This window comes from Sorex fumeus, unplaced genomic scaffold (assembly GCF_029834395.1).
Source record: "Sorex fumeus unplaced genomic scaffold, SorFum_2.1 ptg000050l, whole genome shotgun sequence".
NCBI classification, from domain to species: Eukaryota; Metazoa; Chordata; class Mammalia; order Eulipotyphla; family Soricidae; genus Sorex; species Sorex fumeus.
The window spans coordinates 8,787,696-8,808,312 of NW_026606107.1; positions in this window are offsets into that span (position 1 = coordinate 8,787,696).

Consider the following 20,617-nt stretch of genomic DNA (forward strand, 5'->3'; position numbering starts at 1 on the left):
GCTGTCCCTGAATTAATAAATGTAATCACACATCACATTTGTAAAGAAAAACATTCTATGTTTCATACAACCACTGTAACAAAATACCTCACAATGCATGAATTAAACAACAGAAAATTTTGTCATAGCTCTGGACTTGACCATTCAAGTTGGTAGCAGTTGGACTGCTCTGAGATTTTACTTCTTGGTTGCCTCTTGCTGCATCTTCACAGAGTTCTTGTGAAAGGAAGGGTACAGTCCTTTTCTTATGAGATTATCAGTCATGACAACACTAAGATAGTAGAAGTTTGGATTTTCACAATCATAATCTGGAGCGATAACACAGCATGTAGAGCATTTGCACGCGGCTGACCAAACCAACCCGAGTTCGATTCCTCTTCCCCACTCGGAGAGCCTGTAAAGCTACCAAGATTATCTTGCCCACATGACAAAGTCTGACAAGCTCCCCATGACATATTCAATATGCCAAACACAGTAACAACAAGTCTCACAATGGAGATGTTACTGGGCCCTCTCAAGCAAATCTATGAACAATGGGGGGGGGGGGGGGCAGTGCTACAGTGCTAATTTGGGGAAGATACACTTAATTCCATAATATCCTATTATTATGCTTACTTTTAAAACAAGAAACTGAAAAGTCAAGGAAACAATTAGGCAACTTGTCTCACTGTAAGTGGCAGAGCTGATATAGTCAGTTTATCCGTGAAATAAAATTCTTTTATTCTCTCCATTTTAGTAAGTTGATTTTTTTGTTTTGATTTGGTTGTTTTGGCTTTGGAAATACACCTGATTGTTCTCAGGGCCTTCTCCTGGCTCTGTGCTCAGGGATTACTTCTGAAGGTTCATGGAATTCCAGAGGTGGTGCCACAGATTGAGCTGAATTGGCCACATGCAAGGCACTTAAGTGCTTTAACCTCTGTGCAATATCTGCAGCGCCCATTTTGTACCTTGTATGCCAGGAAGGTGGAAGTTCCAAAACCCCATTCTTGTGATGTTTTAAGTAAGTTAAGGGTGCCCTTATCAGTAAATTTTATTGAGATATAAAAGCAAGAAATATTTAGAGAAACAAAAAGACTCTTAAAAAAAGAAAGTTTTAGAGACAAAATGCCTTGAAGTCAAGAAACGCTTGGAAAAACAAGATGTATTTGAAAAGAATTGACCTGCTGTCAACTTGTGATGAAAATCCTTCCAAAGATCATTGACAGACAGGAATGATGCCCTTATAAGAATGGTAGGAACAGAAAAAAAGACCCAAGACTTGAAGTCCTTCTTGACAACTCCCCACCAAGGACCTTCAGGTCAAGCTGCTGCAGCTTGAAAAGAAAAGCCAACCCTATAAAATCTGTTTTCCCAAGGAGCCCTCACATATCTATTTGAGGACTGCCACATACAGACTTTGGGTTAGCCTCTCTCTCTCTCTCTCTCTCTCTCTCTCTTCTCTCTCTCTCTCTCTTTCTCTCTGTTTTTAATGTTATGGAACTCCACTGAAATTCCCCATGCCCTCCTTTAAGGTATGAATTCCCTTTACTTTCATTTAGTCATTTCTCTTTTTCTGGAGAAGTTTTCATTCCCCTTAGGATTAGTGTGCTTCCCCAATAAAACTATTTTACTGTATGATCTGTTTTCCCTAGATATTCTTTTAGTCTCATAAAGACAAGCAGCCTAAGCTAGAGTATATACATCTATGCAAGGGGGGGGGGGGGGTGTTGTTTTGGTGTTTTGCTTTTTGTGTTTGTTTCCTTGAGGGTGACACCTGGCAATGCTTAGGGATTATTATTCACTCTTCACTCAAATATTATTCCTGGAAGTGCTCATGGGATCATATGGGATGCCAGGGAATTGAAATCTGTTCCCTCTCTGTGCAAGGCAAATGCCCTACCCTCTCTACTATCGCTCAGTCCCAGATTTTATTCCTGAAAAGAGCCTAACCTCATATCAGCCTAAGAACCATGTTCTCTGATAATCTAGGTGATAGAGACCAGATTTCATGCCATGAAAATCAAGTGGGTCTCAAGTGCCTCTCAATGGCTGCCTTGGTGAGATAGACAGGACTTTAATATGCATGCCATGCAGAAACTCATGGAGCAAGGTCAATGCTGGATATTTCTGAGTGCACACCCCATAAACAGCATTGTGATGAATCAGAAAGAAAAAAAGTGAAGTCATTGTAAATAAAATTTTCAGAAGAGAGGTAATTGTCAAAATCTGCAGAAATGTCTTTGTCTTCATCAATTTCCTTATTAATGTCTTATTAACAACTTGTTAAATGTCTGGAAAATTTTCTCTTCCATAAAAATCAAAGTTGAAGGGATCTTTATCTACTTTCTGTCAAGTATCTCTCATTTCCATTTCCATTCTCCAGTTCATGAGAGGAAACTCTGGGATCTAGACAGAAGCTCAAATTTGGCTGATTCTAGGTTTGAGATTCCACCCTGTCCCCAAATAAATTATTGTGATTAACACAAAGAAGTTCATAAATGAGAATGGGAAAATATAGATAAGTTGCAACCTATCTTACTTCATACATATATAACATTTATCTTTATTGCTTGAGGCAATGTGCTTTACAGAACTGCTAATGATGGTTTCACTAAGTACATAATTTCAACACTATCCCATCACATGTGTACACAGCTCCCTCATCACGATCCCTAAGGCCCCTCCCATTAAACCCTCAGCTCCCCATAAATTGACTTTGTGAATAAATTCTCCCATTGTATTGCCATTGGTCTTTTGTTGCTACATTACCATATATCTTTAAGTTCCGCATGTAAGATCATTCTGTATCTATCTCTTCCTTTCTTACTCACTCAGCATGATAGCCTCTAGTACCATCCATTTCACAGAAAATTGCATCCTTTTACCCTTCTTTAAAGCTACATAATATTCCGTTGTGTATATAAATACCACACCATCTTGATATAACGATTTGTAGCTCGTGTTGTTTTTAGACACTGATCCAAATAACATTCCAACATAAAATGATGATTCCTTTCTCACCACAATCCTATAAACTCTAGCTATTTCCAGGCTTTTTGAAATGTTATTTCCACTGATGTAAGATAATACCTCAACAATGTTTTGGTTTTCATTTCTCTAATCATTAGTTACAATAAGCACTTTTTATCTGTCTATTTGTCATTTGTATGTCTTCATTCATGAAGTGTCTGTTCAACTTCTCTGCCCATTTCTAAATGATTTAATTGGATGTTTGTTCGGCTTTATGACCACTTTATAGATCATTGACAGTAAACCTTTATTTGATAAAATGTTGTTAAAATATTTTTTCCCATTCAATAGGATGTCTTTCTTTTTAAATTGAGTTTTTTTGCAATGTAGCATCATTTTAATTTGATTTAGTCTCTTTTGCTTATATATGTTTTTGTTGTCACAGATTTCTCTGTGGTCATCTTGTTGAAGATACTTCTTTGGAAAATTTCACAGAGAGTTCTGTGAAAGTTCTGGAGTTCTAGAGGTTTACTTCAATGTATTTTATGAATTCTGATATAACTTCATGGTCTTGAATGATGAATAATTTTGTGCATATAATGTTTGGTTCTAATTTCATTTTTTTAATATATGGCTATCCACTTTTCCCAACACCAGTTGTTAAAGAGACTTTCTTTGTTCCACCTCATAAACTTATCTCCTCTTTCATAGGTTTGCCCATAAATATGAGTTAATTTATGGGCAAATCTGTTAATGTACATTAATAGGGTAAGTCTGTTAATATATCTTTATTCCTATACTATGCAGTTTTGTTTTGGGCCTCATCTGCTATGCTCAGGGATTACTCCTGGCTCTGCATTCATAGATCACTCCTGGTAGGCTTGCAGGACCATATGGGGTACTGGGGATCAAACCCAGGTTGGGTGCATGCAAGACAAGTACCTTACTTACTGTGCTATCTCTCCCACCCCAGTACTTTACTGCTGTGCTATGTCTCCAACCACAGTTTTAATGAGTTTGTGGAGAAGTTCAAAGTTGGGAAATAAAATTTAGTCTTCATTTTCTTTACTTTACCAAATACCATAACCTCCAAACCCATAGCCCTTCATTAGCTTCAACACATAGCTATGGCCCTTACCCATGCCAGATCAGACCCCAAGGATGCTTAGGGACATCAATGTCAAGAGGGCATTGCTAGAGATACAGAATCCAGTGACTCTCTATTAAAATTTTATGAGGTCAGAAAGCTATATCATGAAATTTAGCAGTCCACTGAGAACATGCAGGGTTCAAGAACCAATCATGGCTTTTAGAGACCCCTGAAAATATTAAAACGTTAGAGGTCCTGACTGGAGAAAGTTCAGAGACTTCTTCCTCTAAAATGTATCTCACTGAGGACACAGTGAGTGTGGACTACCTGGATTTAAACATATAGGGTTCTCCTCAAATGAAAAATAATATTCTTCCACCTTGAAAAGAGAAATATAAGAATCAATCTGGCTTAGTTTTTTTCTCTTTATATGTCTCTACTATCACTAAGGACCCCAAAATATGGGAAATTCACTCTATTTCCACAGACTTCTCTTGTGTATAAAAATTAGCAAAACTTTCAATATAAGAAAGCAGCTTATATTTCTTGTTGAGTATTCTGCCTATAAGTTATATCTTATTTCATTTCTCTTTTGCTGTCCGACCTATCTTACTTAGCAGAATGCTTCATCCTTCTTGCAAATGTTAAGATTTTTTTCTTTCCTTCCTTTTGTGGTTGTATAACATTCAATTGTATATATACATGCACCTCATTTTCCTTATCCATTCATCAGAAATTTAGTTTACCTTCATGTCTTGACTATTACAAATACATACATATATATGTTTCCCCCTATGATTGGTTGTCTACTATTTGAACCCCATCAAAAGTAGTGCAGTACTCTTGGAGAATGGGTAGAGTGTATCTTATGATTTGTCCTGTGGCTCAGCCTGAGAGTGTGGGGAGTGGCCTTGAACATGGTGCACCTTTGATTTCTGGAGGTTTTTGGCTGCCCCGGCTGGGTCGCTTGTGGTGGGGAAGGCTCTCACCTGCCCCCTTCTGGGGCTCCCCAAGTGAAACAGCCTGGCACAGGGTTCGGTGGCATGGCTATGGAAAGCATCATATTATGCTGCCTTCTGGGAGAGAAGGACATGTTATCTGGATAGTGGTTGATGAGATTATCTGGTGTCAGCCAGAGGTGGCTTATGGGCGTGACTGCTGAGTCTCCAGATACAGGAGGAAACAAGAAACAGGCAGATGATCTCCACTCCCGGTCCTGCTGAACTAAGAATTCCTAGTCACAGAGCAGATTTCGTCTGAAGAAAAGTTTCAAAGAGATTTGTTTGTGTTTGGTTTGGGAGTTATGATCTCTGGTGCTCAGGGTTTACTTTTGGTTCCGTGCTCAGGGATCACTCCAGGATGTTCTCAAGATAGCATATGTAATGCGACATCAAACCCAGGACACCTGCATGCAAGACCCTCAAACAGAATTACATATTCACATATATATTATATATATGTATATATATCACTGTGATCACTGCCCTCCCATTGTTCATTGATTTGCTCGAGTGGGCCCAGTAACATTGTGAGACTTCTTACTGTGTTTGGCATATTGAATACGTCACGGGTAGCTTGCCAGGGTTTGCCGTGGGAGTGAGATACTCTCCGAGAGGGGCAGAGGAATCAAACTCAGGTCGGCCATGTTGGCTACGTGCAAGACAAACGCCCTACCCACTGTGGTATCGCTCCAGCCCATATTATATATATAGGCATATAGAAACAGAATCACATATATATGTATATATCTGTATGTGTGTAAATATATGCATATATGTGAAGAACAATAGCATTTCAAGGAAGAAACTTCACACTCTAATCTGTAAGAAAACCCAAGCACAAAAATTTGTAAGTCTACAACTGTACCTCATGGTGTTTCACTAATAAAAAATTTTTTAAATATTTTAAAAATAAATGAAATAAAATAAAACCTCAGTTGAAATTAAAAAACAAGAAACCTGCTTTGAGCTGGCATCCTAACACTGAGGAGACACCTCTGATAAATATTCACCAGTGATCCCCATGTTTCTAAGTTTGTGGGATAAATCAACTATCATTATGTACTTTGAAATGTAAAGTCCTTTCAAGATTTTAAATATCAAACCAAAAAAAGAGATTTTGAATGGTCACGTTTCCCAAAATGCCATTTAAGGAGAAAGAAAACAAATTAAGAAATGGCTACAAATAAAATACACCTTAAATGGTCTTTCTAATCTATTCTTGAAATTTCAAGCTTAAATAATATTAGAGATTACTAAACCCATCTCTATAAGGAGTGTAAGCAGTATTTATTTAGCTATAGGAGTGTAGGGCTATCTTTCCTTATTCACTGCAGTCTCTTCAGAGTCTGACATAGTGTTTGTACCATGATAGATAGTCAATAGGTAGTTTAAAATGGGATTATGACTAGGGACTTTTATGGCTATAAAAGATCTTAAGAAAGGTCCTGTGATTAATTGTCATTAACTTTTAAAAAGCCATATTAAATCCTCTACAAAATAAACATTTATCTTGTTGCTGAAGGCAATCAAAGAAGGACATTTCACAACCTCTGTAGTATTCCTAATGCTAATTAACTTTCTTAAACGGAAATATTTCTAACAGATTCTCCTTTATTTGAACTATTCCCAAACTGGTTTTTTAACATCCAATGTTCATTGTCCTTTTGCTTCACTTCATTTACCTGAATAATCTTTACCGTTTTGACATTTTAGTAATCTTTCTGTTTTTCCATAAGGACCCCTAAGTTTTTCTTGTCTCTTTTAAGGACTAAAATCACTCTGAATGTGCAAAGGTCAAATGCTTAAATGATTTCAAAAAAGTAAATGGAATTCAGGTGAAATCTATTTCAAATGCAAAGGCACATGGAATAAAGGTAAGCCTTTTCTCTTTATGACAGTACTTTTAAATGGAAAACTGGGTTTGGCAGGAAGAAAAGTAAAGAAGAGATTTTTTAAAAATTCCCTCCATTTTTCCACATTAATTTTTTTCACTACCCCTTACAGTCTATGCCTGACAATTCTCTAGGATTCTGCTATTTCTAATGCATTGTCATGCCTGTTAGCTGAACTATAAATTGTCACCTCTCTCTGCTGGGAGTATAGCTTCCTAGTAGACTGAAGAAAAATCAAGAACTTCATTTCTATTACAGCAGTATTGAAACTGACTGGAAATATATATATATATATATATATATATATATATATATATAACTTAAATCTCCCTGGATTGCAGAACCTCAGATTTACTGTCTGCTTTCTCAATTAGCAACAATAGTTCATTTGAAAGAACTTGTATGGATATATTGGAAACAATGATAACAGACAGTTCATTTCTTAATAATGAACTATCATTATTTAAATTCAGATTAAATGCTTCAAAAGATTTATTTTTTATTATCCTTTTGTACCTTTAGTTCCTAAGCCTCTGGTGTGATGGGAGAGGATACAGACAACACAGCTTGCTAGCTAATGCAGACACTGATGGCAGAGTACTCTCAGTAGCAGATAGTTTTCTGGCATTTCAATTCTTCTGAAAACATTATTTCCAATGCTAAAGAATATTGAGTAAAAATTAAAATATACACAGACCAGTGAAGCTGCACAAATATTAAGAAATTGTTTTTTTTCTATTATTCTTTTCTTTCATAGTCTCGTCATATTTTTTGCTTAAAAACTCCATCTTCACCAAGAGATCAATTGTTCACCTCACGTGTTTCTTTTTCTATGTCTTCACTTTTTACCTAGAGCCTCTCTATAGCTTATTTACATATATGACAAAGGGAAGAATCTCTTGTTTACTTAAATAAACCAAAAACTCATACAAAATAAAGAGAAAGAAATTGGTTTTCTATTATGATTTTTTGTCAGTAATACACATGCACAAAGATTGGATCTGAACAATAGAACATAGTTCTATAATAATGAAATAGTAACTAAAATATAATTCTGTGATAAAGTGAAAAATAGAGGTCCCTTGACTTCTTCCATGTCTTGTATCTTGTCCTCTGGAAGCATTATGTATCTATTTTAGTGGTTCTTTTGTTATGTATTGACCTAATACCATTACTCTAAGTAGCATTGTCTAGTATAAAAATGAGAATCATTTGTACAAATTGAAAACGATTTGAAGAAAAAATTAAAAAAGAAGAAATATTTTATTTAACTCAACATGTATAAAATAGTCATCATTTTAAAAACATATTCAGGGCCAGAACAATTTTATATTGCATAAGATGCTTTCCTTTCGTGTGGCCTACCTGAGTTCTATCCCTGGCACAATACATGATTCCCTATGTCCCAACAGGAATGATCTCTGAGTGCAAAACCAGGAGTAAGTCCTGAACACCACCAGGTGTAACCCCCAAATTTAAAAGTTTAAGCATGAAATGTATTCAATAGAAATTATATTTTGCATTCAGTTTTTCATGTTAAGTTTTATGAAATCTGGTATGTAATTTCCATTTATAGCAGGTTGCCTCTATTTGTATGTTAATTTTTTATCAGAAATAGTTTACTTCTGCTTAGATTCTCTCCAAGTTGAGAAAAGATTTGCATCATCAAGTTGTTCCAGGCACACATAAAAGCTTTCCAAGAAGTGAATTAAGAAAAAAAAGAAAGATTATTGCATTTAAATTGTTTAAAATAAATCAATTAGAATTCAGTTCCTCAATCACACTAGGGTCACCCCAAGTTTTCCATCGCCACACTGCCTATTACAAACTTAATTTTTAAAATTTAATTGAAGTTAATACATTGATGTCTAATTGTGGGTGAGTAAAACAATCTCTATTATTATCTCTAAGCTTACATAATTTTACTCTTTTTATTTTACCAAACTTCCCTTATAACCTCAAGTTCCTGTTCTACTGCTAGTTGAGGATCAATCACATGGTGGTGATGGTCAAGAAAGAGCTTCTTGGCAACAAGACAACAGGTGAGAAGATGGTGAACTCATGCCCTCAAAGTATACATTTTGTCTGCACAGCTACAAGAGGTGGTTTTTATAGGAAAATATGAACTAAGAGTATATTACAGATCTGTGGGATAAAAAGTAAGCAATAAAATTCCCAGTGGGCTGATCTGCTGTGGCATGCCGTCTTTAAGAAACCTAAACAAAGCAATAGTGATATGTGAGAGGAAGGGTAAGGGATGGACAATGATCCTTGACTCTAGATAAGTTTCCAGTTTCTATTATTGATCTCTGGGCAAGTTACACCCAAAAAATCATATCATTTTGACTAAATTAACATTTATAGTCAATAACTGTCTTTGTTTTTTCCCTTTAGCTTTCTACTTTCCCTGTGTATAGATATCATCTAATATATTCAGATATATTAAGTTTCTACCAAATTCATCTTCTTGGCAAAAATGTCTGCTATATCTTTCAGAGAGGAGTTTGCTATGCAAAGACTGTCATTGTCATTCTGGAAATTTCTTCTATTCTAACTTGGAGCTCATGTAACATTTATTACCAGTATTCCTCTTTCTTGATTTATTTCTTCATTTTAATGAAAGATATGTCCTAGTTATTTTCTGAAATATGCGTGAATGCATGTTTATTTTTCAAAATGTCTCAAGTTAAAGAATTTATTTATTATATTTTTATACTTGATTTTTTGTATATAGCATTAGAGGCTGAAAATAATGAGCTCTTAATATTTTGAAGGTTTTTTTTTATTTTCTTCTAGCTTCCAATATTGCACCTGAGAAATTACTTGTCATTCTGAGTCCAGTTTTCTGTGTGCAAAAACTTGAAGTATCTTCCTTTTTCCTCAGATCTCCTGAAATTTCTCATTTTATATTGATGTGCTTAAGCAGTGGACTCTTTCAAATTAGAGATTTATGTCCTTTAGAAGTGGGAATTATTCTTCAATTTCTTTCATCATGATTTCTCTTTTCTTGTTTCTTAAAATCCTTAATATTCTAATACTGGACATGCTTTAATGATCCTCTAATTTAATTTTCTTTTTTCTCCCTTTTCTATTACTTTAGCCTTTTGCTATTATATTTTGAATTTATTTCCCCTAACTTTTTCTTTGAATCTGTCTGTTCTTTTGAGGGTTCTCTATTTGTGCTATAATGTATAAGACATATTTCTTATCCCCATATTTGTGCTTATGTTTGTATATATAACTACTTATTATTTTGTAGGTATTTTAACTCATATTTCACTGAGGTTCTTTTTGTTCTGTTTGTACTCCTCCTCCCTTTCTCTCAATCACTCTATTGTTTTTGTTTCTGTAATTCATTATGGAGACTTTATTGAAACACCTTGTCATTCATGGCTATTTATGCTGTACTGAAGAATGAGAAACTGAAAAAGAAAATTTATGAGCCTTAAGCCTCCATGTTCAATTGTGGTGCTCTATGTTTGATTCATTTTAAACAGGTCCCTTAATTTCAGTGTTTGTATTTTCTAATGTACTAAATTGACCAACGAAAAGACATCTGATTTGTTGCCTGCATAACTTATGTTATTAGATATCAGTGAATTGAAAACAAAGTGCAAGGGATATCAATATTCAACCAATAGCCCCATTTTAAACATAGTACACAACCAACAGTTATGACTAGTATTCCTATATATAGCCTTGGTGTTAAGTTCAGAATTAAGTCCTTACCCTCTGTCATGTTGGGAGAAGGGTAGTTATCCTTCAAACTGAGAGCAAATGTATATTTGGTTATCGAATCATTGTTTTAATGTAAAATTTGGAGATATAGAAAGAACTAGTTATCTTTCCTGTTGTCAGTTCAGGGTTTGGCTTTGGGGGGGGGGGAGGGCTTCTAAATCAAGTATAATTGTCCATAAGCTTTCCAACTTCAAATATTTTGCTGTTTTTGTCACCTTCTGGGCTGGAGCTATAGCACAGCGGGTAGGGCGTTTTCCTTGCAAGCAGCCAACATGGCCAACCCGAGTTCAATTCCTCCACCCCTCTCAGAGAGCCCGGCAAGCTACCGAGAGTATCTCGCCCTCACAGCAAAGCCTGGCAAGCTCCCCTTGATGTATTTGATATGCCAAACACAGTAACAATTGTCACAATGGAGACATTACTGGGCCCGATCGAGCAAATCAATGAAAAATGGGAGGACAGTGACAGTAACAGTGACAGTCACCTTCTATACAGTAAGGGGATAAAATTTTCTTTAACCCTTTATTTTTAATTTAAAGTCTATTTGATATTACTTTGTCATTTGAAAAAGCACTGATTTTTCAGGTAGAAATAGTATTTGAGGCTCTTCTGTTCATGAATCTCTTAACTCCTTATTTTCTTTTATGAAAATTTTCTGTGAATCCCAAGTTGCCATGGTAACGCTTAACATCCTATCCTTTTAGTGATAGTGAGCAGTGAGAAAATAATTTATGGATAAGAAAAGGTGACCAAACCCTCTATGCATATAACTGGTTATAGAGATAATTAAGCAATTATTATCTTATTTTGCTTCGCTTTCCCTTAAAAAATTACACTGGGAGGGGAAAAGCAATACAGTTAAAGTTGCTCTAATAGAATTTTTCTGAAGTAACTTGTTCTCATTACTTTTTATATTTAATAATTTTTACAATGTTACTTAACAAGTTCTACTTTAACAACTCTCAAGTACTGAACCAGTGCTTAGATACTTATGAGGGCAGATTTTTTTTCTTTTTTCTTAGCCTGTTTTAGGCTAAGAAAGGGCAAAATCAGTTTAGACATATAGGTCTTTGTATCTTCCTCCACTTGTCTTCTATAATTCCAAATCTCTTTTATTTCTAATATAATCGAATACTAGGAGCCAATTCATAATGTACCTAGTAAGACACTTACCTTGCATGCAGCCCATTTTCTGACCATAGTCAGGAGTGATCCCTGAGCACAGAACCAGAAGAAGCCCAGCGCACAGACAGATGTTGCCTAAAAGCAACTACCAAAAAAATCATTGAACTTTAATTTTGTATTCTATAGTGGTCTGTTTTATGAGTGCCTCAGAAACTATAATAAATCTCCAAAGTATACTAAAACATATTGAAATGAGTTCAGAACATCATTATATATATTTATGTATATATATTGGAATTATTGACACTGGAAGGCATAATTATTTCAGTAAAGAGTATAATTAACCACCAATCTCAGGCCAGCTCTTACATACAACTTAAAATTTAAAGTATAAAAGATGAAATAGTACTGCAATCATTTTCTTAAAATTATTTAAGTTATCAAATATTGTCTGGGACAGAATATACTGCTGAGCAAGAAATCCATAAATCAAATATTCCACATATGTTAGACTCTGTCAGATAAATCCTATTTTAAAAGTAAGATATTTTTATGGACTGTCTAAAAATATCTTCATTGTGATTCATTTTAAAAACTATCATGAATGCTATGCTAACCCTTGAAGTTATTATAGTAGATATTTCAAAGGAGTTCATAGTTCATGTAAGACTTAGAAATTCCTGGTAAACTTCTAACAGTTCGTTGTACACTTTGATACCATTCTGTTATTTTGTTTAGTTGTCTAAAGCCTACAACTAGGTATAAATTTGAGGTTATGTTCATGAGCCTACTTCACACCTGCATGGGCTGATAAGTAAGGAATACTTTGGACAGGAGAGGTAGTACAAAGGTTAAGTCACTTTCTCTGCATAGAACTGTGGCTGAGACAGGACTTGAATCTTGCTCTAAGTACCACTGGATGTAGCCCCTGTCCATAGACACAGAAGTGTCCTCTGAGAGCACTTCTGAATGTGTCCCTCGTCCCCAGAAAAGTACTGTTTTAAAAGTGTAATCAACGTTCAATTGCATTCATACCTATGAGAAGTTGTGGTAAAATTTGAAGTTTGGAGCTATTATAGAAAAATGAGGAGGGTGGAACGAGAGAGCGGAGGGAGAGATCAGACTCTCAATAGATCATTTACACACCTAATTATCATAAGCAATCTAATTGGTTATCCCACAAGACTTATTTGCTTAAGGGTATATGCTATCATTTTATAAACCTTTATAAAGGCCCTGCAATATGATTAATCATCCCACAATTATTCCACATTCATATTCGCATATGCAATCTGATTAGTCTTTCAAATAGGATGATTTAATATGGTACAACTAATCTGAGAGCAGGAACAACAAATGGGTGGGTATATGTAATGTATATGAACTGGAGTCACTGGATAGTGGGTCTCTAGAGATGAAACAAGAGAAGGAAGAGAGTAGTATAGTATGGAAGAAAAAGACAAAAAATTAGTGAATGGCAAGTGGTGAACAGATTGTCAAGGAAAAGAGGGACAGTTATCAGTGTTGCTTCCCAGGCTATAGAGGTTTCTGTTTGTGCAGCTGCTGCAGTCTGTACAAACGAGTTGTTGCCTAAAAGAACTATAACGGGGGTACGGTGCCGCCAGCAGGTCAATCTGTACCTGTGAGGCTAGTGCATCAGCAGCCTGATGGCACCGTCAGAACTTCAGATACCCCAATATTGCTTCTGTGCCTTTGGCCAGACCCCAAAAACTTGGGGCAAAGTTTGCCAAGAAGGTAAACGGCCAAAAGTTAGGTATATGGGAGACACACCCACAAACCACCTCCGGCTTAGCTATATAATTGGAAACATGGCCTCTCTGGTTCCTCATTGAACTGCTTAACAACCATGATCCCAGAGACTCAGAAACGAATCTTGGAACCCAAAGGCTTTTTGGCAGAAATGAGTCCTGTTCCTGCAGTAAGTTACTGGCGCTGGGCCACTCCAGGTGGGAATAGGTTTCGTGCCTTGGCCTGTTCCCCCGGTGGCCCGGTGAACTCCATCCTCCAGAGACCACTGGACAGTCAGGTTTAGACCTGCAGTGATGAGACACATGGGGCCTCACCAGCTGGGGGTGGAACCGGTGTTTCCTCCCCATCTCAACGAGACCCCAAATCGCTGCAAATTAACGGCCTCTCCGGCTCCTGATCAAGCTGATTAATGGCCATGATCCCAGAGACTCAGAAACAAATATCAAAACCCAGCGGTTTTTGGCAGAAATGCATCTGGACCACATACAAGGTGGGTGCTGCCTCAGAGCTTATAGGAAAGCCAGGTATGGGCCGGCAGTGACAGGGCAACTGCAGTCTCATGGGAAGAGGAGCTGTACCGGCTCATCCTTCAGGCCCAGCTGTGGGCACGAGTTGCTCCCCCACTAGCGGCTTTCCAACACGGCCATGGCTCCAGAGGCAAAAGGAGCCTGGCAGCTTGCGACAGAAAAGTGAATGGACCATGCGTTAAACTACAGCACCATGCCTCCCTGGGAGGGAAAGGGTGTTGCTCCCTTCCGCCTATTTCCCCCCCAGCAGCAAGGTGGCCACTGCCTCAGATCATATTGGAAAGCCAGGTATGAGCCGGCGGTGACAGGACAACTGCAGTCTCATTGGAAGGGGGGAGGTACTGCCCCATCCTTCATGCCCTACCGAGGTCATGAGTTGCCCCACACGAGTGGCTCTCCGGCACATCCAAAACACCAGATGCACAGAAACCAATCTCGTAATTATCTGGCTCTTTGCAGAGATCCAAAATCGATATATGATTCTCATAACCAGCTATAGAAAACAAAGAATTTCACAATGCCTTTTCAGGAATTCTGATTGTTGGGGGGGGGGGGGGAATTCTAAACAATAATGGAGCATCTTTTGTCAAAATAATGAATGTAATCAATGTAGAGAAAAGTTAAGTAGAAATCATCTGCCTCACAGGCATTGGCAGGGGTGGGAGGGGGGTATATTGGTGGTAAAAAATGAGTACTGGTGAAGGGAAAGGTGTTTGATCACTGTATGGCCGAGACTTAAACCTGAAAGCTTTGTAACTTTTCCCACAGTGAGTCAATAAATAACTATAAGAAGAAAAAAATAATAAATAAATAAAATTACGAAAAAAAAGTAAGGTGGAGGAGTTCATGCCCAATTCAATCAGCTAATTGGTGGCTGAATAAATAGCAGTACTCCTACATAAAAAAAAAGAACTACAACGCACAAGTGGTCAGCACGCTTATATAATATATCCACAATAACAGCATCCAAAACAACCCTGAGCTGATCGCTACCCACCGAAAATGAGTATGGCACACAACATGGGACATGGCAGTTCTATGATGATACCAAAAGACATCAAAGCAGCAGCTTGAAGATAAGCAGACTGGAAGTTCCTTACTTGGTCTGTAATTATGACCACTCAAAATCTTGCTCTACAAGTAGCCATTGAGATTCAGGGTCACACATAAAATCCCATGCTTTACCTGGACATAAAGTTAACATTTTTTCTCTTAAACTTTAGTGTAAAATAAAAAAAAATGTTTAGTGTAAAATCAAACAACCTATGGGACTGAAGACTTCCTTGTCTTTATACACTCTGTACATTTTTGTCCATCTATCCTCTCTAAGTCTCTCCTCTCCTTTGACGCCAGAACCCCCCAGAGAAGCAGCTTCTATTCCTCAGAGATAGAACCTTGCCATCTCTCTGTGCACTCAGTGAAACCAGACCAGGTGTTGGTCAAATAAGTTAAGCAATTCTAGAAGTCCTACCGAATTTAGAACAATGGTTAGATGATATAGTCCTTTCTTTTCAGCTAGTTTGGTTGGACCTTGGGTAATAAACATGCTACTGTGTACTCTGGTATTTTGGATTCAGAGCTACACGTTCATAAAAATTGTGTCATGCCTTTGAGCCTTATATTAAAGCAGCTATTCTTCACCTTCTTCAGTACTACTATGAAGCAGTAGATCTCAGTTTCACCCTGAATTTCATGTGTATAGGTTATTTTCCCATTACCTCATGATCCTAGGTTATCCGACACCTTTGAAGCAGTAGCTCTTAGGTCCACCCTGACAGAAGGGGTGGAGGTCAACTCTGGGCTCCACCCTGTCGTAGGGAGGGACAGTTTAAGGTTCAAATTAGTGTTAAGAGTAATGACTCTCAGCTCGACCTTGGAATGGTCAACCTTGGAACACAGAATAATGGCTTTCATTCCCACTCAGCTGCAAGGGGGATTGACTTAAATTTCTATCCCCATACAAAGTGGCAATTTTTCCTCCAGCCCTGAAATTTAAATAAAAAAGAAAGAAGCTTTCAATCCCTCACATAAAAGGGAACAGCTTCTGGTCCAGCATCCCATCATGGGAACTGCAAGCTCCACAGGAAATGTGGAAGCCTCCAGCCCCACATACTCCAGATAATGTCAGTTTCCTGGCTACACATACAAAAGGAGATGACAACTTCCAAACCCTGCTTGACCCTGGTGACATGGCTGTTTTGGGCTCTTCTCCCAGACAATAGTTCTAGCTCAGATTCAAGGTGGCTTGAGGTGATATGCATCAAAACTGGAACACTGCATCCATGTCTGAGTTTGCATCAGAAGACTCAGCAGAAGGTGGCTTTGAAGGTCTCTGTTATTAAGATCTGCCAGGTAGTCTTCAGATCCCCTACTTCCTACTTGATCCTAGGTCTTTTCCCTCCTGTCAGGTCTGTGAAAAACAAGAACACCTCACTCATGGGATCCACACCACTAGACATATTAGTCATTCAACATCAGATATCGTACATGGTGAAAAATCACCTTATCACAGGACCTCTCTTCTGCTCATGAATTTGCATTGGAAAACTTGGCTAAAGGTGTCTCAGGGGTAGTCCATATTTATTCAGAGCTCTATATAATAGGTCACAGGGTAACAGGGCATCAATATGGCCTCAGGTTTCATTCCCAAGGATTCCCAGTTTGGGGAATCACTCTAGTCAGCAGAACATCTATGAGGTTTTACCCAGGAGTGACAACTCCGCAGTATGAGTGATTTTAAACCCACTGATTTCTGATCCTCAGTATTAGAGCAATGAATCATTTCCCATAAGGCAATGGTTCTCTCCACCACATCCATGGGGTTTACTAATGATACCATGTGAATGGAAGGGTAGAGAAATAGGTGAACTGTATTAATCCAATTGACTACATTAATCTTATCCACTGAAAAGGAAAGATTTAAAATAGAAAATGTAATTGTCGGGGGTTGGAGTGAGATAGTAGCCAATAAAAGGGTGCCCTCTACTAGGCAGTGTTCTCGCTCTTAACCTCTAACCTATGCTCAGAAAGATAGCAGGACAGCAGCAAACTAACCACATACACAAGTCTATCTAGGGACTAAAGAAAGTGAGCAGCAGGAAACTACTGGGGTACTGCCCTAGAGAGGCGCCAAGTGACAAGATACAGAGCACAGTTATCTCACCCATATGCAGGTGGCCATGGTTGGAGACTACTGAGGGCAGGTATGACAGGGAATCCCTGGGGTACTGTCAAAGAGAGGCCCAACAAAAGGTTATGTGGGAACAGCAAGCCCCAGCAAGGGAACATATGTGACAGATTTCAGAGTAGGAAAGTATACACTAGATGGTATCGGTCATCGTACACTGGAGGAGGGTAGCAAGTAAGGTTAGGACTTAGGATGCTATACACTGAATTAGGCCTCAAGGGACAGGATAAGTGACATTTTTGTACAGGCATCTGAGTCTTTGCATCTTACATATAATTTTCAAACACGCAAAAGCTCAGGAATAAATCCACTTGCTTACTGATACATGAGGCAATAGCCTTCTGGCTGATGTAAATCTGAATGAATTTTCACATGCTCAGTGGTATCTCACTGACCAATGGGACATAGGGATGCCTCATCCATGGATTCTCCCATTCGTGGTGAGATGTGGGATGACTTGCAACCAGACATGTCTGTGACATGTAGTTATTAATTAATTATTCAGGCTGCCCAAGATATCAGGAAACAGCTTCAAAAACAAGACGTGAGTCTCAATATTAGCTTATGTGAGCTGTTAAAATTGACTTATTTTTTCTCATACAACCAAAGACAGGAAAATGAGCAAAGGGTACCAAAAAAGGGACAAAAGGAGAACCTAGGGAAATATTAAAGGATGCAGGCATGAAACCAGAGCTGATTGGTACCCACTGAATAAGTGTAACAATACATAGATTGTAGGTGGGATTGGGGAAAATATATTTATTCGAACTGATTCATACTAATTTTTTTTATTACTGAAACACCATGAGGTACAGTTGTAGACTTACAAACTTTCGTGCTTGGGTTTCAGTTATACAATGATAGTGTACCCATCCCTCCAACAGTGCCCATTCTCCACCGCCAATGATCCTAGTAGCCCTTCTAACTCCCCACCTTATCCGCCCCCGTACCCCACCCCACCTCTGTTGCAGGACATTCCCTTTTGCTCTCTCTTTTCCTTAGGATGTTGTGGTTTGCAATAGAGGTATTGAGTGGCCATCGTGTTCAGTCTATAGTCTACTTTAAGCACACATCTCGAGCGAGTCCTCCAAATATTCTTTACTGGGTGTTCCCTTCTCTATCTGAGATGCCTTTTCCCTCAGCGTGTACTGCCAGTTTCCAGCCATGGAGCAGACATCCTGGTACTTACCACAAAAATTCTTGGGTGTTTGTCTCCCATTCTGTTACTTTATGTTCTCCAGATGAGTGCAGTCATCTATGACAGACATCTTTCTATTTCTGTCCCTCTCTTTCTGACTCATTTCACTTAGCATGATACTTTCCTTGTAGGACCATTTATATGTAAATTACATGACTTTATCTTTTCTAACAGCTGCATAGTCTTCCATTGTGTAGTTGTACCAAAGTTTCTTTAACCAGTCATCTGTTCTCAGACACCCAGGTTTTTTCCAGATTCTGGCTATTGTAAGCAGTGCTGCAATGAACATACAAGTGCAGATGTCATTTGAACTGTACTTTTATGCCTCTCCAGGATATATTCCCAGGAGTGGTATTTCTGGGTCAAATGGAAGCTCAATTTCTAATTGTTTTAAATTTTTAAAATTTTTTGTAAGTGAAACACCATGAGGTAGGGTTGTTGACTAACAATTTTTTGTGCTTGAGTTTCAATTATACAATGATTGAGTACCCATCCCTCCGACAGTGCCCACTCTCCACCTCCAGTGCTCCCAGTATATCTCCCATTACCCATCTCCCCATCCCATCCCTGTGGCAGGGCATTCACTTTTGTTTAATCTCTCCTTTTGGGTGCTGTGGTTTTCAAAAGAGGCATTGAGTGGCAATCATGTTCGGTCTATAGTCTACTTTCAGCATGCATCTCTCATCCTGGGAGGATCTTCCCAATACCCTTTATTTGGTACTCCCTTCTCTATCTGAGCTGCCTTTCCCCCTAGCATGTGCGGCTGGCCTCCAAGCCATGGGATGAATCTCCTGGTACTTACGTCGGCTATTTTTGGGTGCTAGTTTCCCAACTTGTTACTTTATATTTCCCAGATGAATGCAATCTTTCTATGCCTGTCCCTCTCTTTCTGACTCATTTCACTTAGCATGATACTTTCCATGTAGTACCACTTGTATGTAATTTCCATGACTGCATCTTTGCTAACAGCTGCATAGTACTCCATTGTGTAGATGTACCAAAGTTTCTTTAACCAGTCATCTGTTCTCGGGCACTCAGGGTTTTTCCAGATTTGGCTTTTGTGAATAGTGCAGCAATGCACATAGAAGTGCAGATGTCATTTTGACTGTACTTTTTTGCCTCTCTGGGATATATTCCCAGGAGTGGTATTGCTGGGTCAAATGGGAGCTCAATTTCTAATTTTTTGAGAATCATCCATACTGTTTTCCAAAAGGGCTGAACCAGTCGGTATTCCCACCAGCAGTGAAGGAGGGTCCCTTTCTCGCCACATCTGTGCCAGCACTGGTTGCTTTTGTTCTTTTGGATGTGCACCAGTCTCTGTGGTTTGAGATGTTATCTCATAGTTGTTTTGATCTGCATCTCCCTGATGATTAGTGATGTACAGCATTTTCTCATGTGCCTTTAGCCTTTGGACTTCTTCTTTGAGAAAGTTTCTTTTTATTTCATCACCCCATTTTTGATGGGGTTGAATGTTTTCTTCTTGTGGAGTTCAACCAGTACTTTGTATATCCTTGATATCAACTCCTTGTCAGATGAGTATTGGGTAAATATTCTTTCCCATTCTGTAGACTATCTTTAACAAATTGTGCTGGCAAAACTGGAGAGCTAAATGAAAAAAAAATGGGCTCAAATATCTATCTAACACCATGTACAAAAGTAATATCAAAATGGATTAAAGACTTCAACATCAGACCAGAATCCATAAGGTACATTGAAGACAAGGTTGGCAAAACCCTCAAAGACATTGAAGTGAACGGTATCTTCAAAGATGACACAGCACTGGCCAAGCAGGTGAAAACAGAGATACACAAATTGGACTATATTAAACTCAGAAGCTTTTGCCCCTTGAAATAGTGACCAAAATAGAAAGACAGTCTGACTCATACTAAAGTTTTAAAATATCGCTGATTTCCTTTTCCACAATAATCTAAATAACATTTAAATATAACAGTTCATGAGAACAAGGCATATAGGAATATATTTTATCTGTGATATTTAAAGGGTGATACTTAATTGAATTAAATCTCATTATTCTATACTGCTTTTTGACACCAAAATTAAGAAGTAAGATTACAAACTATTGACAACTGAAAAATTGTGAGTCAGGCGGGTCTTCTTTCAGAAATTGCTTACTTATTTT